Here is a 12092-nt window from a genome sequence, read left to right as displayed (position 1 = left end):
AAAACTAGTTATCATCAACACACACACACACACACATATGAAAGAACCCATGTATATTTTTATGATTGTTGTTTTCAGGTCTGAATACAATTTGGAATCTTACTACACTCTTGTTAATTGATTTTACATTTTGTTGTCAGAAGTATTTTGTTCGTCGGTTCGTGTCTGGTGCGTGTGGTTTGAATGCCGTCCTGTCAAATGTCTTTTAAAAACACATTCACGGTAACATCTTCGACGCAGACACAGACAGTTAGGAAGGGCTCCTAATATGGACCACTTTTTGTTTCATGCTGATAACTAGCTTGTTTTCTTGCGAAGAAGTTTTATTTTGTGTTTGGTAGTCCTTTTCTCTTAGGTTAACCGTTAGGCCTTATTAGAGTGAAATAGCTTTGATAAACATTCAACAAAAATTAAATACAGACAAAATCACAAATGGTCCATAATAGGAGCCTGGGCGCCTAATATGGATCAGTGAAGCGGCCTTCACAAATCACTGTAAAAAGCCCCCTATACTTCAAAATAACATGATACAACTTAGTGTACAAGTCAGTCTAATTCAAATATGCTTTAGATTGATCTGTTTCGGGTTGATGAGAGCATTATTTGAAGCACACCAGGAAACTAAAGAAGCTTATCAAAAACAGAGTGAAAATAAGTGAAATTATCAACTTCCACGAAAAGAAGACTTTTTTTTTTAAATCTCGAGGACTAGTTATAGGTTATTTCCAGCAAGCTTCTTAATGAATTATTGAAAATAGCTTTTAGCTTTTTTTTCTCGATTTGTTGAAGGCGGTCCATATTAGGGGACTCGCACATACTTTGAGATCTTGCTAATATTTTTTGTTTGCACGGTAAAAACTCGGGGTCAACCCTGCTAAAATGTAACAAATGCGGTCTTAGCTGTCATATATAGCAATTTTTGTGTGATAAAAGCTTTGGCTGTGGACAGAAACGAGTCCGTTTTCGGCGGCAAAGCCGTTTAGAGTGAACGCTGCCAAACTGAGTGAAAAAAAAGAGAAAAAGCCTAACGGTTTTGAGATTTGTGTTTCTGCAATACAGCGAACAAAACTTTTTTGAGCGCTCAAGCGCCGTTAGTTTTTCAGAACAGGAGGTGGTCCATATTAGGAGCCGGTCCATATTAGGAGCTACGTGAAGCTACCACCGCTCGGCTTTACACACACACACACACTTTTAATTAGTTGCTTTTGGCAGCGCACACGGCCTCATCATCTGAACTTGAAACAAGATCGCGTAAGGCGAAAATACAATATTTAGTCAAGTAGCTGTCGAACTCACAGAATGAAACTGAACGCAATGCCATTTTTCAGCAAGACCGTATACTCGTAGCATCGTCAGTCCACCGCTCATGGCAAAGGCAGTGAAATTGACAAGAAGAGCGGGGTAGCAGTTGCGCTAAGAAAGATAGCACGCTTTTCAGTCTGTACCTCTCTTTGTTTTAACTTTCTGAGCGTGTTTTTAATCCAAACATATCATATCTATATGTTTTTGGAATCAGGAACCGACAAGGAATAAGATGAAAGTGTTTTTAAATTGATTTGGACCGAATTTAATTTTGATAATAATTTTTATATATTTAATTTTCAGAGCTTGTTTTTAATCCGAATATAACATATTTATATGTTTTTGGAATCAGCAAATGATGGAGAATAAGATAAACGTAAATTTGGATCGTTTTATAAATTTTTTTTTTTTTTTTTACAATTTTCAGATTTTTAATGACCAAAGTCATTAATTAATTTTTAAGCCACCACGCTGAAATGCAATACCTGGGTTCGGGCTTCGTTGAAGATTACTTGACCAAAATTTCAACCAATTTGGTTGAAAAATGAGGGCGTGACAGTGCCGCCTCAACTTTCACGAAAAGCCGGATATGACGTCATCAAAGACATTTATCCAAAAAATGAAAAAAACGTTCGGGGATTTCATACCCAGGAACTCTCATGTCAAATTTCATAAAGATCGGTACAGTAGTTTAGTCTGAATCGCTCTACACACACACACAGACACACACACGCGCACACGCACATACACCACGACCCTCGTTTCGATTCCCCCTCGATGTTAAAATATTTAGTCAAAACTTGACTAAATATAACAACTACAAAACACAACAACGTACAACAACAGCATGGTTGTGCCTGTCGGGTTATCAGTCACCATAAGGTGCCTGTACTTGTCAGTCTCTCTTTTTAGATCAGTGCCAGTGGCCTGTGCCGGCGATAGTTTGGTAACGTCGCGCAGACCGCGCATGCGCCATGTACAGTAAACTGTTATCACAAATGGCGGATAAATCTAACTCGTGCAAAGAAACGTTTCAAAACCAAGCTTTATGGACGTTTTTATGACTACGTACTCCAGCAGACATCAACTTGAGGTCGACGTGTGTGGGGTTTGCTCAAAATACGTAAGTATTCGTCAGCCGTTTGGCTTCTCGAATTAAGTTTCAACTTTGTCTCTGTCTCGAACCACAGGCGGAAGGTATTCACTCAATCACTGGACCACAACTTCCTTATTATGTACAGTGTTTGGTATTGAGTATGAAAGTAGTCTGGTGGTCCAGTGGACGATACCTTTCGCCTGTGCTCGAACCAAATACTAAGCTTACCAGTTACCACACTGTCATACTTATAGTCATAGTGATAGCACTGATACATTTGTACAGGTAAACATGGCTGTTTGCTGAAAATCAGTCTTTGTGAAAAATTGCAATGATGTCTCTGAAGTTTGATTCAGTCCCTAATTCATTCAGTGATTCATTTTGATGGGACGTCAACCCATGGTGAGACTAATAATGATATTTGATCGTATTCTGCCAGTGCCATTGCCAACTGCCATTGTTGTTCTTGTGTGCACTAATTAGTAATTTACTAGCAATAGGAGTTCGAGTTCTACTATAGTAGTATTTTACTAAATCATTACTACTAGTACTAAATACTACTGCTACTACTAGCTTTAAACAAGCTATGGTTTGAATGACCAGCTAAATGCTAATAGTTAATAAGTACATTATTTTTGCATCAGCGAGGTATACATAAATTTAACGAAGTGGATTCACAGCGCGCGTCGCGTTGTGCAGCGTTGCGATTTACAACGCGCTGCACTACGAGGAACGCTGCGATTCACGACGCGCGATGTATTCTGCCGATACATTTCCTTCACAATCGCAAAGTTTACAACAGCTACATCTATCTGATCTATTTGAGAAATAAAACTGTCAATAAAACGAAAAACAGAGCTGAGCCATTCTCTCTCTCTCACTCTTTCAACTGAATTCACCAGTATATCGCCGCGTCGATGTAAAAACGTGCCTACCTCTGCTGAACAATCCTTCTCATTGCGGTCAATGCGCATGCGCCAATCTTGGACTTACAAAAATGCGACCCTTTGACCGATCGAACCATGGGTTAGGGTAAGGCTAAGGGTTAGGTTGTTCACGACCTGATTAATCTCCCCATGTTAGCGCATGCGCATTGACCGCAATGAGAAGGATTGTTCAGGCAGAGTTTTCAGTTTGTGACACCGACCTTGAATACTTGGCAGTCATACTCATACTCATATCACTACATGTCATTGCAATGGCTTCTACTATATATGGAAAGGAGCTGAGTTTTTAAACTGGGATGACGTTTTTAAACAATTATCCGAGTACAGTGCCGCGGAACTGTTAATCGGTGTCACACCAGTTTAACACTTCAGCAGCCATTTTGGAATTCGCGCATGCGCAGATCATTTTTTCAGCGTGGGTTTTTTTCCAGTTGATTTGAACGCGTATATATATATATATATATATATATTCAGTCTGCATAAAGTGCAATTTTGTAGTCTTGCAGCCCTGAAGTTGCTTTCAAAGAAAGACTGTAAAATGTTGCTGATAATCATGCATACATGTACAAAAATAAAGCGCATCAACAATCTGCGCTGGTGAGAGCAATAGCCGCGCTCTGGGAATCGCTGCGCTGCACAACGTGCCGCGCTCTGTGAATTGCCGCGCTGCACAGCGCGCTGCGCTCTGTGAATCGCTTGCCTAAATTTAAATATTTTATTAAAAAAATACCGCATGGTTTTGCTTGACCAAATCATTTATCAGCTAACAATATGCTTTTATTTCAGTTGGACCTGACTTGAGCATGGTTCCGTTGTCTCCGCAACAACAGATTGGTTACTCAAGAATTGCAGGCATGTCCAGTTTGCAGCATGTGCAGGCTGACCCCGCTGAGTGTGAAGATCTGATGGCTGATCTAGACACAACATAAGCTGCTTGACACTATTCCAAGGTAAGCAAGAAGCTTTGAAAATAGTTACTTAAGTGTTACTTAGTAAGTGTACATTTTTGTGGGTGAACCATCGGTAACCGTCCCCGTCCCCCCCCCCCCCCCCACCCCTCGACACCCACACATACAAACACGCACACAAACTTGGGTTTGTACTACAACTATTAGTATTAACTACTCTTCATAAATGAGTTATGTAATTCATCAGAGGTTTGAAGTCATTATGGTTTTGCAAATTAGTAAGAGACTATGTGGGTGCATGGATTCAGTAATGCGCAATTAATACATGCAATACTCCTGCTGGTGAGTTCACTACAAACAGGTACTACATTAGAACTGATCTATGTTATTTGTTAATGAGGATGATTAATCGTAATCTCACTGTCAAACTGTCATGATACTATTGCCATTGACAGTGCTAGATCACTTCATAAAGTTATTTTAGTAAGTAATCATATGATATTGATAATTTTGATAAAGTGATTTACTGACGGTGACAATGACATGTTATCTTCATACTATTCCAGGTACAAGATGCTAAACGTGCAGATATCAAGGGCTTGGGATTTCGGCTCCTGGAGATGCTACTTGTAACTCTTTTGTGAGTACCGATGTATACTGGGTGTTTTCTCAGTTTTTGTCCGCTGTCAGTGTGAGATTTATATTGTGGTACAGTGGAACCCCCCAATTTAAGACCCCCTCCTTTTAAAGACCATGTTTTCTCAGACTTTCTGTTCACAACCTCTGTAAAATTACCCCCCTTTTAAGACTTCCTCCTTTTTAAGACTGAATTTTCTCAGATTATTGTAGGTCTTAAAAGGGGTGTTCCACTGTATAACCTGTTTTTCTAGTTTCATGGTTTAGCCACGACTCACTTTGAATGAGGGTCATCTGCCAGGCATTTAGCTGATTATCTGATAGTGATAAGTGATATTTATTAATTTGCTATTTATAAATTACAGTTGCAGTAAACTAACACTGTCGCACAAAGTATGTGACTTTAAAAAAAGATTTGTTTGTAATCATGTGAGCTCTGTCCACTAGATGATGGAGAAGGGAATTTTTCCAGTTGAGTCTGCAACATGGATTTTTCTCTCTCAGGATAACAAATACAGCAGGGTTCGTACAGGTCATGGAAAACCTGGAAAGTCATGGAATTTGATTTTTAATTTTCCAGGCCTGGAAAGTCATGGAATTTCAATTCAAGTCATGGAAAGTCATGGAATTTAAAAAAAATAAAAAAGAAAGAAAAATTAACCTTTAGCACGCCAGCGGCGATTTTCGTTGCCCAGCCATTCCACCACCCCCCCCCGCGATTTGCGTCTCCAGCACAAGGCTTGTTCGTATGACCAACTTCTCGTTCATATTTGCATACGAGAATAACGGTATTTTTAACGGCACTTGAGCCAAAGCGAGGCTCACTTCCTTCCGTTATCTCGTCGTGTCGTCTGCGCTGCATTTGAGTCGGTTTTGTCGAAGTTTTTGAGTCACTTGAGAAAATGTGACTCTATGTAATCGGTCAGTGTTAGTCTGGCCGGCCGGCCGGCCGGCCGGCCGGCCGTCCGTAGACACCACCTTAACGTTGGACTTTTCTCGGAAACTATCAAAGCGATCGGGCTCATATTTTGTTTAGTCGTGACCTCCAATGACCTCTACACTTTAACGATGGTTTCGTTGACCTTTGACCTTTTTCAAGGTCACAGGTCAGCGTCAAAGGAAAAATTAGACATTTTATATCTTTGACAAAGTTCATCGGATGTGATTGAAACTTTGTAGGATTATTCTTTACATCAAAGTATTTACATCTGTAGCCTTTTACGAACGTTATCAGAAAAACAAGGGAGATAGCTAGCCTTTTCTGTTCGGCAACACACAACTTAACGTTGGGCTTTTCTCGGAAACTATAAAAGTGACCGGGCTCAAATTTTATGTGAACGTGACTCATTGTGTTGTGAATAGCAATTTCTTCCTGTCCATCTGATGCCTCATATAATATTCAGAACTGCGAAAGTGACTCGATCGAGCGTTTGCTCTTCTTGTTTGTTTTTGCATCGATAAAGTACTTTAGCGCTTCGACAAGCAAGATGGAGGATGATGAGTTTGAAACTTTCTTTCAGTTGTTTCTTGACAACAAAAAGTATGCGGAATTGGAACGAATTACCGAGGAAGATCTTCGCAATGAACTGTGTATCGCGGTGAAAAAAATGACAGTTCGTCAAGTCACAGTGACGGTTACGAAACAGAATTTACGAAAGTGCAGATGGATACAAACAGTGGCTGGTCCAGTTTAGTGAAATGACAGGACCAGCAAACATTACCGATAATCTGACTGCCTAGCAAATGCTTGACTTGCTTGTCGAAGAGACACTGCGTAGAAACTGACTCAAATTCAGTGCAAAGCAAGCCAGTGTCAAAACTGGCAGTGACAAGACGTAAAAAGTTTGCGTGTTCGGAAATGGCGACCTGTGGATCTAGTCATGGAAAATGTTATTGAGGCTCATGAAAAAGTCATGGAATTTTGTTTCTAAAAAGCAGTGGGGACCCTGTACAGTATGGAAGGAAAAATTTAGGGTTGGTGTGGCGATAACAATAAAGATATGTCATAGTGACTTGACTAATTGATTTGAATTCTGCTGCAGGTCAGTCGCCCCCCACCTCCTGCTTTGCCTACTACAACTTCGAGGAAATACGACAGGACACCCTTCAGCTTGCTGCACCATGGTGTCTCTTGGAGAACAGCAAGGAACAGATACAGGTGGGGTCGGTTGGGATACCGTAAACAGACTATTTTGTTTTGTTGGCCTTAGCATAGAGTCTGGGGATGTGAGATGTGCATGATGTGTTGTTTGAATCTGACAGTGATTGTATGAATTTTTTATACATGTATTGTTGTCACGCGCTTTGAACTTCTGATAAGGCGCTTTATAAATGCCCGTTATTATTATTATTATTATTATAAATAGATACACACTTGTAAACTTATGTTAGTTTTCACACGTGAGCATGAAGGAATGTGCCTTTATGAGGAATGTATAGTGGCTTGCAATATTGAATTTGAGGGATGTTTGCAGTTATATAATATATTAGCACAGCTCAGTTTTCTTGAGGGTTCCATGAGAACAGTGAAATTCTCCTTTGAGGACTGAAAAATATCTTGGATAATTGGTCTTAATTGGAGGGGGGGGGGGGGGGGGTTTAAAAATAAGTACATTCACATGTGTTTTTCATTTTCACTGTGTTAAGGTGGGGAGGTCCTTCTCTACTTCTTTCTTTGTTTTCCCATTGACATATTTTTGTTCTTGTCTATATTTTTTACATAGGTTCACCATTAGTCCTCATCCCCAGCCGACTGTTTCCGCTGAAGCCGTGAAGGATACTTCTTCATGTAGGCGTGGACATCTTTTTCGTCGCCATGCAAGGCTTCCAGTACCATATAATTTTGTGAATACTCTGGGGACCTGTCATCGACTTTGGAAGGACGCTTTATTTTATAACACTTTGTACCCCATCTTTGTTGACCAAGATTTTTTAAGCCGAGACCAGCTGTGCTGCAGCAGGTCACTCAGAATTCTAGAAACTGTGTATCAACAGGCTAGAATGCTGGCGTTAGATCAACGTTACAGGAAGCGACTGAAGCTAACCGTCTAGGCAGGATGCGGATATGTGCCGAATGAGAACAGATGCAATGTACATAGTGACTGTGTGTACAGATATATATATATATCCATACCTGAACTTTGTTAGATAAATTATCAATCAATCAATCAATATGAGGCTTATAGTTATATCACGCGTATTCCGTGGGTACAGTTCTAAGCGCAGGGATTTTGTTTTGATTTTTTTTTTATGCAATTTATATCGCGCACATATTCAAGGCGCAGGCAGACCTGTTTACCCTTACGATTTTGGCGTAATTTATTACGATTTTCTGAAAAAAATACGCCATTCCGCTATCCGTGTCAAGACTACGATTTTCATAAATAAAAAAAAAGTTAAAAAAAAAAAAAAAAAATTATTTTTTATTTTTTTTATTTTTATCTATTCCATGTTTGGCATTGTTTTTTTCAATGGCAAAATGGGGTGAAAAAGCACAGGACTGACCAGAGATCATGTCTGTCTGATGAGACGCTGGAGAGCCTTATTCTAGTGGTGAAGTCTCGCCCTCACTCATTCGGCAAGCGCAAGTACAGTAGAGAAGCGCTTGACACACTGAAAAAGGCCTACTACGAGCAAAAGAAAAAGAATCAGTGATGCATGTGCTTTTGATGTGATCTTCTTTGAAATTATGATGACTACAAAAACTGACTGATGTGTGAATGATGGATATATGTGCATGATTGCGTTTCGCAGACACAGTTGTCATGTGCGTTGTAATTGGCGACGAATGCTGGATGATTACTATTTTTGTGCCAGGATTACTATTTTTGGGGCTGAGCATTACTCCAAAACACTTATGGGGGTAAACAGGTCTGCGCAGGGATTTATTTATGTCGTGTGAGATGGAATTTTTTTACACAATACATCACGCATTCACATCGGCCAGCAGATCGCAGCTATTTCGGCGCATATCCTACTTTTCACGGCCTATTATTCCAAGTCACACGGGTATTTGGTGGACATTTTTAGCTATGCCTATACAATTTTGCCCGTCGCGATATAACCTTCGTGGTTGAAAACGACGTTAAACACCAAATAAAGAAAGAATACAATTTTGCCAGGAAAGACAGTTTTGTCAATCGTGGGATCTTTAACGTGCACCCCCAATGTAGTGTACACGAAGGGACCTCGGTTTTTTGGCTCATCCGAAAGACTAGCACTTGAACCCACCACCTAGGTTAGGAAAGGGGGGAGAAATAAATAGCGGCCTGACCCAGGGTCGAACACGCAACCTCTCGATTCCGAGCGCAAGTGCGTTACCACTCGGCCACCCATGCCGGTTGTTATGATCGCCACATTTTAGGTCCCCCCCTCCCCCCCTTTTCAAACTTCCCCGCTTTTAAGACCTTACGTTTTTGGATTTTCTGTTCACAACCTGTTGTGCATTTACCTACATATTAAGCAGTGTTTCTTGTATAGAATATAGTCAATGTTTGTAAAGATTTTAGTCAAGCAGTATGTAAGAAATGTTAAGTCCTTTGTACTGGAAACTTGCATTCTCCCAGTAAGGTCATATATTGTACTACGTTGCAAGCCCCTGGAGCAGTTTTTTGAGTCACTTGAGAAAATGTGACTCTATGTAATCGGTCAGTGTTAGTCTGTCCGGCCAGCCGGCCGGCCGTCCGGCCGGCCGTCCGTAGACACCACCTTAACGTTGGACTTTTCTCGAAAACTATCAAAGCGATCGGGCTCATATTTTGTTTAGTCGTGACCTCCAATGACCTCTACACTTTAACGATGGTTTCGTTGACCTTTGACCTTTTTCAAGGTCACAGGTCAGCGTCAAAGGAAAAATTAGACATTTTATATCTTTGACAAAGTTCATCGGATGTGATTGAAACTTTGTAGGATTATTCTTTACATCAAAGTATTTACATCTGTAGCCTTTTACGAACGTTATCAGAAAAACAAGGGAGATAACTAGCCTTTTCTGTTCGGCAACACACAACTTAACGTTGGGCTTTTCTCGGAAACTATAAAAGTGACCGGGCTCAAATTTTATGTGAACGTGACTCATTGTGTTGTGAATAACAATTTCTTCCTGTCCATCTGATGCCTCATATAATATTCAGAACTGCGAAAGTGACTCGATCGAGCGTTTGCTCTTCTTGTTGATTAGTGCTTTTGTGAACAAGAAACAATTGACAAGTGGCACTATCCCATCTTCCCCCTTTCCTCTATCCCATCTCCCCCTTTTCCTGTCGCAATATAACCTTGAATGGTTGAAAACGACGTTAAACAACAAATAAAGAAAGAAAAGAATTCATCAACGAGTGATTACTGCCTCACCATAGCAGTTAGGCCAGTCTTACTAACTCTTACTTTTATTAATGTGCCGTGATGCAAAGACGTTGAGCAGTTTTCAGATGTTTATGAATCTAGGGCTTTCAAAATTTACTGACATGTTGGACTCCATGACATCCAAACATGAAGTTCAGTTACCCCTTTTCAACTTTGAAGGTCACATTGTAGGCGAATTTTTAGCAAAAAGTTGGAACATTGGTGTGACTGTTCTTACTCACAAGGGAAGTGATTTAGTTATTTGCTGATTTTTATTTTGTATGGCCTTCTTTCACCCATTTAATCATTCATAAATGTTCATACCCAAGGGAAGTAATTCACATATATATCTATGGCCAATGTTTTCACAGGGCAGGGTTCGTACAGAGTCCTTGAACCCTGGAAAACTCCTTGAAAATTGGAAAACCTTTTCCAGGCCTTGAAAAGTGCTTGAAAATAGAGTTTTGTTAAATAGTCATTGAAAAGTACTTGATTTTTCCAAATTGTTGCCTATACATTTCGTCAGCAGCTTGTCTTTATTAAAAAAAAAATCTAACCCCCTTTTTTTTTCGTCAAATACAGTACACACATTTTGGGAGAATAAAAGATCGAGTGAAAACGAAAGCAGACGAACTAACTATTATTAGTCACCCGTAGTTGCTTTCCTTCCCGGAAGTTAGCAAGGGAAACAACTACGGAATGACTAATAGTTTGCAGACGCGGAGAACCGCATTAATTTGGGGAAAATCATGTCCTTGAAAAGCATTTATTTGGTCCTGGAAATGTCCTTGAAAACTCCTTGAATTGTATCAGCTCTGCCCTGCAGGAACCCTGACAGGGCATCTGCCCCCCCCCCCCCCCCCCCCCCCCCTCCCAACACACACTCACATGGGCTAAAACTTACATGGCTTTTATGGGTATGACGCTCTTAATCACAAGGGAAGTAATTTACTGATGGTGTGTTTTCATTTCATGTGGCCTTCACCGATTTGAATAATTTATTTTAGCTTATCCAATTATAGTGTGGATGAACACTGTCTCCACTCAAAATAGTCCTTTGCTATTGTACATTGTGAATCAGCATTTTTGTTTTTGTCCTGTTTGAATAAAGTGCAATAATTTTACAACCAAAGTGTTAATGTTAAAGATGTTTACATAATGTGTGAAGGATGATGCATTTGAAAACTAATATTGTTAAATGTCAATTGACCTGTGACAAGTCAGCAAAGTGCAATATCCAAGCATGAAACCCGCACACAATTCCCAAACAACATGCTTTCTTTTCCACAAAATTCCATCCAGGTGAAAACAATTATGTGAACGTCATAACATGGTGTTTTTTTACATTAATAATCAAGCCTAACACCAACTAACATGGTGTTAATAGGCATTTGAGCAAGCTTTAACACCAACATAACATGGAGTTAATAGGCATTTGAGCAATCTTTAACACCAACATAACATGGGGTTTTGCATGTTAAACCAGCAATAACATGATGTTAATCACATTACAAGCAAGCTGTAACACCACCAAAACAAGCAGTTTTGCAAGTTAAGTCTACGATAACATGATGTTACTTGGCGTTAAACCAAAGCTTTAATGCCATCAAAACTTGACATTTTTGCATGTTACAGACATGCTGTAACATGGTTTAACATGATGTTTTGACCGTCGCAAAACGCGCTGAAATTCCAGGCAATTTCGCAGCGATAACTTCAACAAAATCCAATCAAAATCTGGCGTTGTCGTGAACACCAAAATGTGATAAACCCATTGAAACTTGAAGTTTTGTTGGGATTTTGAGTAGTTTTGTAAGATACAAAACGCCACTTTTCGCCCAGTGCATGAAGCCATTAACACGG

At 39.9% G+C, this 12092-nt stretch overlaps 1 protein-coding gene and 1 long non-coding RNA gene across 3 annotated transcripts in view; both read left to right on the top strand.

The window, feature by feature from the left end:
* LOC138952988 (calmodulin) overlaps positions 1-12092 on the top strand; it is a 130553-nt gene that overhangs the window by 88924 nt on the left and 29537 nt on the right. The window lies entirely within an intron of this gene.
* LOC138952990 (uncharacterized) lies at positions 2265-8169 on the top strand. Its single transcript, XR_011451465.1, has 5 exons — positions 2265-2425; positions 4132-4295; positions 4820-4893; positions 6932-7047; positions 7613-8169. It is a non-coding gene; the product is annotated as an uncharacterized lncRNA (long non-coding RNA).

The sequence above is a fragment of the Littorina saxatilis genome, linkage group LG17 (assembly GCF_037325665.1).
Source record: "Littorina saxatilis isolate snail1 linkage group LG17, US_GU_Lsax_2.0, whole genome shotgun sequence".
In the NCBI taxonomy this organism is placed as follows: domain Eukaryota; kingdom Metazoa; phylum Mollusca; class Gastropoda; order Littorinimorpha; family Littorinidae; genus Littorina; species Littorina saxatilis.
The sequence above is the reverse complement of the archived record's forward strand: the minus strand, read 5'-3'. Positions and strand labels throughout refer to the sequence as shown.